An 11,445-nucleotide genomic window follows, 5' to 3' on the forward strand; every position below is an offset into this window, starting at 1 on the left:
ACCTTTTTATTAAACTTTTTCAAAGCTTTATTTGAACATTTATATGAGATATTTCAACATGTTATTAAACTGTTGTCAGTCAAGTTGTCCTTTAAAATCCGAACATCATTGGTAATGTTATTGTTTTAGTGATTATGCAAACAAAAAGTCATTTTATTTGTTGTTTGTTGATTTTTAAATATAAAACTTGAAGATATTTATGTGTCGGTACTTTTTTAACATCTCCAGCACATTTTAACAATACCGTGATAATATTGATAACCGTGATAATTTTGGTCACTATAATCGTGATAAGAAATTTTCATACCGTTACATCCCTAGATGAGCTTTAACAATAAAGAAGCAGTTGTGGCTCCAGATGAGTGAAAGATATGTGTTCTGAGACATTTTTTGCCTGCTGATTTGCCCATTAAAACCTTGTTCCTTGTTCCAGCTCATGTTTTTCACTGTTCCATGGAAGGGTGCTGAGTCTTGAAGGATTAGTGATGTAAAGGTCTGAAGTGTTTTTTTTTTTTTCTGAAAATGAGGGCATTAGAAAGGTCAGGCTGGTCTTGAGTACTTGCCGCTTGCAAATTGAACCACTTCGGAAGATTATCACTACCTTGAGAGGTCTAATAATGATAGGTAGTCATTTTCAGTAGCTTTTCTCAATTAGTATCCTGGCCCTGTGGGCAGCAGAGAATGAAAGGGCATTTTGACACAATGTGTCTTTGGCTTCGCCTCCAATTGAAGCAGCGAGATGACTAGCATGCTCTGATGTGGAACACGCTTGTTTTTTCTGCCAATTTCATTACATATGATTTTAGACCTTGATGGTAAGGTCACAACATCCCACCAGATAGTATGTTCCTGAAAATGTTTGCCATTTTTATTGCGACGACAAAAAAAACACAAGCTACTGGACCACTAGACAACAAATTACCTACAAAATATAGAAAACATCATACAGTAATTCTTACCTCAATCTTGCAAAGTCAGACTTTTAATTATTGGCATAAACTCAAAACCCAGGCTATGCTTTGAGCAGTTGAAGACCTGGTTAGTGCAAAGGCTAATTGAAGGTAGCTGTTGTTGGAGATAAAAAAAACTAGCTTTAGTTAACGAGCCATAAAGATGTCGGCAGTAATATTCTTTACTCTGTACCTTGAAAATGACTTGCCTTTTAGCAATTACGCCTTTTTGTAGTTTTGCACCCTGGAAAACTGCATAAAAGGTAAAGTAATAGTGCTAACAACTAATCATTTTTTTAATAAACATAATTTACCTTGAATAAGGTCTTAGACAGTGAAAACCTTAACAGAGTAATTTGTCAAAAACCGCTGTGTTCAATGACCTATGTTCAAGTAGCCTAATAAGTTTCCTTCACATTAAGTATGATGGAGTGTGAGAGATAGGCAGCTGCTGAAAGTTGACAATTGGATATTTTAAGTGTCTCGCCAAGTGTTGAACTGCAAAAAGACAAAGCAACATAAAAGACAGCTTTTGAAGGGTGTGTGAAGGTTACCAACTGCTAGTGAGGGTTTGTTATCATCATTAGAGAGCAATTGACTTTGGCAGTGGATGACAGTTAGATCTGATGAATTGAAGCTGTGAGTAAAAGTGCATTAATAATGGATATTTTGAGAGTTTTTGCCCTTCTAAAGCTTTGCTTTTTAATAATTTTCTTTTATAGAGACATTATCAAGAGGGCAGGAATGGTATATCAACACATAAAACAGGCTAAATATTTAAACGTACATCTCCTATGTGACCACCATAGCTCAACATTAACCCCTATGCCACAGCTCCAACATGACTTTTCTAGCAGAGACGGCCTTGTCTGCATTTAACAGGGCAGTCCACTTTAAGTGACATAAGTATACACATTTTAAACCTGTTCCTTCATCCACACAACTTCTTCAGCTGAGGTTGTTAAGACACATTCTACACTTTCTACAGATGTTTCAGGTCGGCCTGACCTTGCCACCTCAGACTAGAAGAGTTGTTCCTTTGCAGTAGTGATTCAGACTCCCCACAGCATACAGTCTCTCTCTCTCTCTTTCTCTCCCTCCTCTAATTAAGATGCTCCTGTGGGCATGCTACCTGCATTACCGTCTAAGCGCTCTTCCCTCCACTCACTCCTCAGAGAGGGAAGCTAAATTGTCTGCTGTTCACACAGGTTATGCCTTGAAGAGAAAAATCCATTCCTGGGCCAATCTCTTTGAAGACACTGCAATCAATTAAATCTATTCTAGCAAGATTTCTACTAAACTATTAGATCTATTACGTGGTTAAAAAAAATTTTCTCTGATGTGGCCTCGATACGTTGATGGTCCTAGAAATTTATTTGCCCAACATGAGGAATTAAAAGTGATGAATCTGTCATTACTCACTCATTACTCACTCATTCCAAACCTACTTGCTGTTATTTTTAAAGGTGCACTATGTAACTTTTTTTGTTCAAAATTTACGAAATTGATAAGACTGAGTACAGCATGAATCCATCTTCCAAAACGTGTTTTTGTCTTGTCCTGAATCACCATGGTATGCCTATAGCAAGTGTTTATATTCTGACTATTTTAGACCACTGTGGAGTAGCCCAGTACCTGTGTGACTCGTACATAAATTGAGAGAAGCAGCTAAGGCTACAATGTTCCTCCACAAGACGCATGCAGTTTTGTTTATTACCCGGGAGAGCAACAAAAGTTACATAGTGTATCTTTAAGTCAGGAGTGTGTCTAAACCTGTTACTGGAGGGCCAGTGTCCAGCAGAGTTTAGCGCCAACCCCAATTAAACAAATTAGGGTCTTCAGACTCACTAGAAGCGGAGATTGTCTTCTTATTGGGAGATAAGAAGGTCTGTATTACGTACCATTGGAAAAAGCGTAATGGCTAATCACTTGGATCACGTGAGGTACCTCAGCCAGTCATACAATGGCAGTGAGGACAATGGCCGGCTTTCACAGTTCTACGACAGTCAGTTACAGTTTACGTTGCGCAGTAAAAAAAGAGCGCGAGTTGCTGGTCACTTACTGGTCACTGCAATTTAAGATTAGGTTTTATTCTGTTCATTTAAAAACATAAAACTGATACTAGTCACTAAAAATTTTTTTTATTTTTTTTTTAAATCTGGAAGCCATAGAAAGGATATCTTTTATTTATTAAAATATTTCTTTTTTTACATTTATTCATTAAAAAGCGTTAGTCCTGTATCATCATACACAGCAACAGTCACAAGTCATTACGTTTCAAGTCTATTTATTGAAACTCGGAAGCCATAGAAAGAACATATTTCATTTTCATTAAACAACATACAATATAATACAATCATTTAAATAATTAATATCCTTAATTAATTTCAACATAAGCCATATGGTCACATAATAGTCATTACAATTCAAGTCTAATTTCAGGTTAAACCTGAAAACCACAGAAAGAAAACATCGATATTTTTAGACAATACACAATATTACATATATTTTATTAAATAGTTATGCGACACAAATTTGCTGGTAATAATGCCATAAACGAGTCCTACCTGTCGCAACATTCCCTACTCTTAAAGGTCCCATATTGTCAAAACTGAAAATTCCTGGCTTTTTTCACGATTACTGAGGTCTAGGGACTATTTAACTACCATATAAGTTTCAAAACAGTCAGTCCACAGTAAAATACACACAGTCTGCTTAAAGTTCTAGCTATTTTTCACGAACCATTGTGACTTCCGTAAAAAGTTGACGTCAGAACTACACAGCCTTCAGTCACCACCCCGAGCACCGCCCACCGTCCCACTCTCCTTTAGCCAAACCCCGAATATTAATTAGACAGACCAAAATCGACCTGTTCTCAGCAGAGCTCCTGAGAGAGGAGCTGTAAAAATATATTGAGATGGTTTTTGGTACTTATACCGCAAATATATATTCTTAAGGACATCAAAACCTAAAATAAAACACCAGAAAGGTGTACAATATGGGACCTTTAATAAATAACATTTTTATCAAGGTAAAATCTACATATAGTTCTCAATGACAGTATTGTTTAGTGTAAAACATGTTGAAGATTAGTGAACAGGTTGTTGATTCATTAAATAAGCTATTTCCTCACAAAATCTGTTTATTCAGCGTAGTGAAACCTCTCCTCCATTGACATCCATTAAAAAAAAAATCCATACTTTTCCTATATACCTTCAAAGCCGCAGCGTTTGCATTCACTCATTCAATTTCATAAAATACACTTGATGTGTATTTTAAACTACATGTAGTTATCATATGAACAACAGGTCAGTTGATCATACAAGCTTTAAGCACATAGTAGCATCTCTTGATTATTGATAATTTCTTGAACATTTCTTTAATTATCTTTAGTCGAATGTGAAGTTCCAATTCCTTAATTCATTAAGAGTCATTAATTTGGTAACTCACTTAATTCATTAATTCGCTCCAACTGATTGTTTTTTTTTTTTTTCACTAAAAACAACTAGCTCATTAGTGTCACAAAATCATGCTTAGCAGTGGGGAGTCAGCAGATTCAGCACAGGGGATTTCTTTTTGGAAACTTTACAGATGTGGTAACAATTAACTGCATAAAGTTTCCTCAAAAAATTCCACAGAAAAAAAAATCAACAGCATGCTGGTTTGGGACTACATGAGAGTGAATAATGACAAAATTTTTATTTTTGGTGAAACTATTCCATTAATTACATTTTCTTCTTTCCTTTGGCAATGCGTTTCTTTGCCTTGAGCCATTCAGCCCAGAAAATAAATTGAGTGACATCATCTACTTGGTTGTTCTAATGAGAGAGGACTGTATTCCACAGCTGCTATTAGTTGAAACAAATAAAACATTTTCTTCCTTTAAATTTATTTTTTATTTTTTTGCCCTTTAGGCTCATTACTATAATTGGTTTGGCAGCTAGTAGAGGGAATGGTATCAGATGGTACCGTAATTTATACCATTGTCCTAAAAAAATACTATATTCATGTAACACATGGTATATACTGTATAGTACATGGTTCTCTGGGGTACTTGAAAAATATCATGGCACTAACATGTTAATTTCCAAAAAGGCAAAATAATACCATGGTACTTTTTCTTATTGTTTTTAGGACTAAACATATACGCTTTAGGATTAATATGTACAGTAAAAATAAATCTATTTTTAAGAGCATGAGATTTAGAGCTTTGTGACACTTACATCTTCTTTGTTTATGTTCTTCAACATGAACTAACTGCAGACATTTTAGCTGCACACTGACATGGATTTAACACAACACACAATTGCACAGAATGCAGTAAGCTCAGTTCAGACGGAGAGAAAGAGGGACCTGATAACAAATGTGTTCCAACTTAGCTCACCTTTGATGTCAGTCCCACAAATCCAAGGTGCTTTGAGCACGTCTGTCCTTGAAGTCGAAGCAGAGAAGATTCCCTTGTGGGAAAGATATTGTAATCCTTAGCAGAATAAGAATAAGTGTGTTGAAGAATTGTTTTGTTGAAAGAGTTTCAGAAATTACCCTTGAGTCTCTGCAGTGCCGTTCAAAGATCATAGCAAAATAAAGAAAATACGATAACGAAATGAAAATATTACCTCATGTTTTCAAGTTTTTAAATGGGTTTGCCTGGGTCAGTCTGCCTTTTAAGCTACTGATGTTGATGTTTAGATGGTTTTGACTCAGAAATCGAGTTTTTGATGCCTGTGCTTCCCCTGCATGAATGAGCTGAAGATTCATAGCTGTTTTTGCATGCTGAAGAAAATGCACCTTTATTGTTTATTTTTGTCCTTTTTACCATTTTATAAGCAGTAACTGAGACAGAATTAAAGCATGGAAGGAGTCACCTGCATGAGCGTCACTGCACGTGTCCCACAAATTCCTTCATGAATAGAGGTTCAGCATTATGCACAGTTTGCACACCCTAATTTGTGGGACGCTTATGAGTAAATACAATGCTGTGGCATTACTCTGTAATGAGGAGAAGAGAAACTATTTATAACTCTGAAGTAAACAGTCCAGAGCCACACATCCCAGCTTTTCATATTCTCAGCTTGAACCCTGAGGGGGGAGTGTGTGGTTGCACCGACTCACAGTTGTAATATGTAAATAAACCTGCTAATGATACAGCGTGGATTGTCCCCATCGCATGTGTTTGATGCATGTGTGTTGTCGTCTCTCTGTTGCAGCTGCTGTTTCAAGCAGAGTTTCTTGGGAGGAGAGGTCCAGTTCCAGTCAGCCCTCTCTTACAGCCTTAACCCTCACGTCCACACGCACACCGACTGCCCGGCCGACATCAAAGGTACCCACCCAACCCATCTGTTTGCTTTTCACTTTCACCCCTTCATTACTGCACATCATTTCGCCAGTTGCACCACTTTATCTGTTCCTTCTTCATCATCATCATCATCATCATCCTATGAAAATATGCTGCTAGGTGATGAATGTTTTCTTTGTATCTTTTATTGCAGATTACTCATAATGCAGTTGAATGAATCCATAGATAATAATGCATATAAATTTGTTTGATTATGCCAAATTTTAAGTTACATTGGGTTAGAGACCTGCGCGGGACGGATTTTTCAGTCCCGCAAGATTCTGTCCCGTGCCCGCCCGCTCCAGCAGAAATATATCTTATCTGGGCCCGCTCCCGCCCGCGACATTCATGTTTTGTCCCGCTCCCGCCCGCAAAAGCCCGCATAAAAGTAATCTATATAGATTTTTTTTCAGCACATCAAAGAAATTTACATTAAATGGCTCTGTAACATCTCCTAAGATCCACAACATCCCAGCATAAATGCTCCCGCTAAAATATTTTTTATTTAAGCTAAGCATCAACATTCACAAACCACTGTTATTTTTAACAGAAAAGCAAGCATGGGCTGCTGCGTGCATGGTTTGGCATGGCAGAATGCGATCAGCGCTTCCTTTATTACCACTAAAAGCTGACATCTCAGTTCATCGCGATCTCATAAAGCTCTGTTATAACACAATGAACATATGCACAATTAATCTTTCACAATGTCTACACTTCTTGTGTTAAAATGAGACGATTCGTGAGCATGCAATTTCAACACTGCGGTGAGTGGATTCTAACTTAATCACCTCTGGTTGGCCATTGCGTTCCGGAAATCAACAGCTGAGTCTGTGATTGGCTACATTGAGCAACCCTTTAAACACGTGTTATAAATAGAAACTCTGCCTAGCTTGCGCGTTGATCATTTTAATGTTATTAGTTGTTCTTTTTGCTTTTGTGCAACACATAAATAACAATTTATATGTTTTAGACACTTTATGTTTAGATAATTTCTATATTTTATTCTCCTGCATCCCGCACACACACGAGCCTCTTCCCGCCCACACCCGCACTCGCCCATCAAGAGTTGTAGTTGTCCCGCGCCTGTTGCATTGGGTCCCGCGGTACGGGAGTGCAGGTCTCTACATTGGGGTGGACTTTGGTCCTTAAAATGACGCTTATTACGAATGTGTGCATTTATTAACAATTTATTTGTTTCTTTGACCAAATGTGTACACTGGTGTTGAGCGAGCTGATATGAGAGGCCGTTTTCTATTCATTTTCTATGGGAGATGAGTGGCAGGATCGCACAAGGGATTGTGGGAATGACAGCAATGTGTCACAAAGTTTGAAATGCTCAATTCCATGCAAACGAGAGGCAAAAATGACAGATATCAGTCAATCACTGAGGAAAAGGCAGTGACGTCTGTCATGGTTTTAAAATCTGCTGATAGTGCTATATGTTAAATGACCCCAAACTTTGGATTGATAGTGTATGTATATACCATGGCCATGCCACATGGAAATGACTGTGCCATGAAACATGACACCCAGTATACACTAAATACACTTACAATGAAAGTAGTATCAAAACTACAACACTACGTTTGAGTTTTGTTGAGTTCTTTCATTTAAAAAATATCTATAGTAAAAACCCTTAAAACAAGGTTATAGAGATGCAGCTGCTTATGATATCAAGACTTCTTTATAGATTGTATCTAAATAGAAGTGTATTTTGTCTTACTGACCATGATCATTTTTTCACTTTTTTTTTTTTAAAAGCTTTTTAACCTTATGTTTATTCATAAAACTGCCAGTGCAGTTAGACAAAATACTTGTCAAAGAAATGTTTTTATGCACTGTTGCTTCTCAAGTAAGTTTATATTGTTTCAATGATTCTAAGATGTTTTAACTGGACAATTAGACAAACATACTTGTTCAGAATAGGATTGTCTTTGCAGTGTACCATTATAATCAATTATAATGTTTAAAATAGTTATTGTTTTAGGTTTGTAGCGTACATAATGAATATGGCATGCCAAATAAGTATTTTCATGTAAATTTTATAAATTGAAAATTAATTGTGATTGTAATATCAATTCTGATTTTTGTCATAATTGGGACAGACCTTCTGGTCCACTGCACACATAGTAGTGCTGTGTTCGATACATCGATACGACGATGTATCGTCACAGAGATTTGACGATACGTGTATATAGAGAGTGTATTCATTTGTGCAATGATAACCTACCAGCAATGTAAATATGATTTAAAAAAAAAAATATATTAGAATGAGTACATTACAATATAAATTTATTAGAACGAGTACATTATTGACTTTGCAAGTGATACACAGCCCTAACACATAGCATGATGTATCTCTTTTCTCTCATTTTACTTGCCTCTGTATTCACTCAGTATAATCAAGTGGTGAAGATGATGTATAATTCTGTGTGAAATGTGAATATTGTCTATGTAAATAAATTCAGTGATGATGCATCCTCTTTGAGAGGCGTCACAGCATGGCAAGCCTTTGATTTGTTTCACTGTACCCATAACGCACTGGGTTATTTAAGGACTTGAAACCTGAGTGCAGCTGAGGATATTCTTCTAACTCACTTGCTGCTGGTTCATTCTGAGAGGCTCCTCACATCCAGAGTCACTTCAAAGAACAAAGACGAGGAAAAAAATTAGGGGTAAACAATGGCTTTATTTCCCCGTTCTTTCCTCTTCCTAAACAAACGTATCTCTTATGTGTTTCATAGTAGAAACTGCTTTGAATTCCAATTTTCAAAGCAAAAGGCAATATTGACTATGACAATATAGTTTTTCTCAGCAAAATGATAAAGCAATTTTCAAAGCCAGTTCTGCATAATTAATTTAAAATACACTTTATTAATAATAATGAAAAAAGAGTCTGGTGGTTTTAGTCTGAATGCACTACATAAGTGATTTTATGATTGGCTGCTGTGTCCTTATGAGTTATTGTTTAATTGCTCAGCTGTAGATTCTGTTTCATAAGTACTGTGTATTCAGACACAATACTCATTCGACATACTGCATTTTGCATATTATATAGCAGGCATGCACAGACTCAAGGTCCGTCTTTTCACTTTATTAAAGAGAAAATTCACCCAGAAATTAAAATTATTACAAAAAAAAACTCTTGTTCCAAACCCACAAGATGTTTGTTCATTTTTGAAACACAAAGATGCTATTTTTAATACATCCTGTTCATAAAGAGATTGTGAAAGAAATTTATATCGAGCAGTTAAATCTAATTCTTCTGAAGAGACTGTTTCCATGTACCATATTTGATTGATTCTATGATCAACAGTTATATGTGAATAAAAGCCCATATTAATCTGTTCATCGTCAAACTGATTATGTCTCTTCAGAAGATTTGGTTTACACCACTTGATTCATATGGATTTTTTTTATGAAGTTCTAGAAGCATCACATTTTTGGATGAATAGACTTTTAAAAAAGTGACAGAAGTCTCTCAATTTCATTAAAACTATTTTGATTGGTGTTTCAAAGATGTATGAATGTTTCATGGATTTGGTACAACATGAGGGTGAGTAAATGATGACAGAATTATCATTTTTGAGTGAGCTAGCCCTTACATTTTTTAGCTTGGCTATTTAGGTATCTGCAGTCATTCACACATTTTAAAGGAGTGTAAGTAAATCTCCTGCGCAGATACTGCACAGTTAAACCTAGAGAACTTCTCTAACATAGTCTTTTGATTCAAGCGATTTTTTCTCGATTTTCTCTCAGGGTTCACCTTCTGACACTCTTTGTGCTTGGAACAAAATATATTAGATTAGCAGAAAGCACAAGCCCATCATTCATCATAAGTGCCTTGACACATAATGCAGCACGGTTCAACCTCTGAGATTGGTAACGTCCCTTTGTTTGAATCTGAGTGATTGAACTTAATGCATCCTTAATTTGGTATCTGAACTGAGGTGGAGAGGTGCAGATGAATGTAAACATGGGATCAGGTGCTCTTGAGGGCCTTTTCTTTGGTCTTCTTTACTGAACCCACAAAACTGATCTCTCAACAGCACCAAATGGCCAGTTCTCTTTACTCTACGGATAGTTTTCTGTCTACAGACATCAATGAAAACATGATAAACTGTGCAGCTTCTAAGTGTTTGGGCTTATGATGTTTGCTCAGAAATTGTTAGGCCAACTCCAACATAATACGTGAGTTTTGGATGCTGCTTTATATAACAATCTTTCTCAGTGTTTCTTAAGCTTGTATTGTTCCAGGTTTCTTGGGTTGAGATCTAACAACTCTTTGCACTGTAAACACAATTGTCTCAATGTTTTCTCACCTCAACAGAAGTTAATGTTTCCTGCTTGGCTACATAACGTAGGTGTTCCCCAACCCCTGATGAATTTGTTGTTGAGGTTTTTTCAAGTCAAGGCTTTTAAATGTGCCTCTGCTACTGCATCTCATCTCTAGAACCATGCAGAAAGCTCCAACTGCGTTTGTAAATTTATTACACGGCTATTTTTAGCACCAGGGTTTATGCTGCAATGTATTTATCCCTGAGGAAAAACACTGTGCCGGCATGAGCACAGTTCATGTGATAGTGTTTATTTGTCTCCAGGAATTAAAGCCAGTTCTGACCATTAGTAAATGCTACAAAATCCTATGTATTGTGTGCTTTTTGTTTTGTCTTATCTATTTTGTTTCCATAACCTATTACAAATTTGTCAATTAGTAGGCTCTATTAACCAAAAGTTACTTAAATCATGTACAGGTGTAGTTACAGGGACCATCTCCCTGGCGAAACAAGGGTAAGTAATGTCATAGTGGTGACAGTTTTAAAAAGCCTCTTGCAGGATTTGAACCTATATCCTTTCAGTTACCAGGCATGTTTTTTGTTTTGTTTTGCTTTTTAACCACTTGATGAGTCCTTTATTCTATTAAATGGATAGTTCAATAAAATTTTTTAATTAATATTTACTAGGGCTGCACGATATATCGAAATGATCGAAATATCGCAAATGTAAATATCGCAATATACATATCGCAAGGGCGTGCGATATCTGAATCATTTTAATAATAGGCTACTTAAATCAAAACGTTGTAAAAGGTCAAAGTTTTAGTTCAACGCATATAGCAGAGAATTGCTTGACGTTAAAAAGAGTTAAGTGCAATAAGTT

At 36.3% G+C, this 11,445-nt stretch overlaps 1 protein-coding gene across 7 annotated transcripts in view; it reads left to right on the forward strand.

Moving 5' to 3' along the window:
• Nucleotides 1-6,192: 6,192 nt before the first annotated feature.
• The window catches only part of LOC107752493 (armadillo repeat protein deleted in velo-cardio-facial syndrome homolog), a 129,874-nt gene continuing 124,621 nt past the window's right edge, over nucleotides 6,193-11,445 (forward strand). For all 7 annotated transcript variants that reach the window (XM_016568483.1, XM_016568476.1, XM_016568480.1 and 4 more), the window contains exon 1: nucleotides 6,193-6,270. The gene's annotated coding sequence lies outside the window, so the exon portion shown is untranslated. The remainder of the gene's footprint in view (nucleotides 6,271-11,445) is intronic.

The sequence above is a fragment of the Sinocyclocheilus rhinocerous genome, unplaced genomic scaffold, assembly GCF_001515625.1.
Source record: "Sinocyclocheilus rhinocerous isolate Xijiao unplaced genomic scaffold, SAMN03320098_v1.1 scaffold1853, whole genome shotgun sequence".
Classification (NCBI taxonomy): domain Eukaryota; kingdom Metazoa; phylum Chordata; class Actinopteri; order Cypriniformes; family Cyprinidae; genus Sinocyclocheilus; species Sinocyclocheilus rhinocerous.